Source organism: Bison bison, unplaced genomic scaffold (assembly GCF_000754665.1).
Source record: "Bison bison bison isolate TAMUID 2011002044 unplaced genomic scaffold, Bison_UMD1.0 scf7180017864500, whole genome shotgun sequence".
Classification (NCBI taxonomy): Eukaryota; Metazoa; Chordata; class Mammalia; order Artiodactyla; family Bovidae; genus Bison; species Bison bison.
In genome coordinates this window covers 7,881,246-7,881,746 of record NW_011495059.1, presented here as the reverse complement: position 1 = coordinate 7,881,746, position 501 = coordinate 7,881,246, and positions in this window count along the sequence as shown.

Below are 501 nucleotides of genomic sequence, written 5' to 3'. Positions count from 1 at the left end.
ATGTTCTCCTGTCCACATCCTGGGGACTGGTTTGCTCTCTTTTTGTTGGGGGGAGGCATATGGACCCTCTTCCTGAGTTGCAGGTCAAAGAAGGGAACAAAGCCGCAGTCATGGAGAAACTGCTGGCCAGAGATGAGATGGCGGTCATCAACGACATTGGTCTGTCCCGGTTTAGAAAGAAGGCCATCTGCCTGGTGAAGGGGTCACATAAGATCCTGAAGCTGGTGGTGAAAAGGTAAGACCTGGGTGTCAAGCCTTGTTTACAGACAGAGATAAGCAGGCAAGCAAAGCGTGCAGACTGTTGGCTGCACTGTGTCAACTGTGGCAGTCCCAGTGTCAACATGTATGTGTCTGTGCATATGTGTGTGAATGTATACACTTAGGAAATATAAGAGTGATTCATCTCTTGGTTAAAGATGAATCCAACATCTCAAATTTAAAAGATTACCTTTGATTATTAGTTTTATGTTGAAGTATAGTTAACTTAGTTAAAGCTCCAAA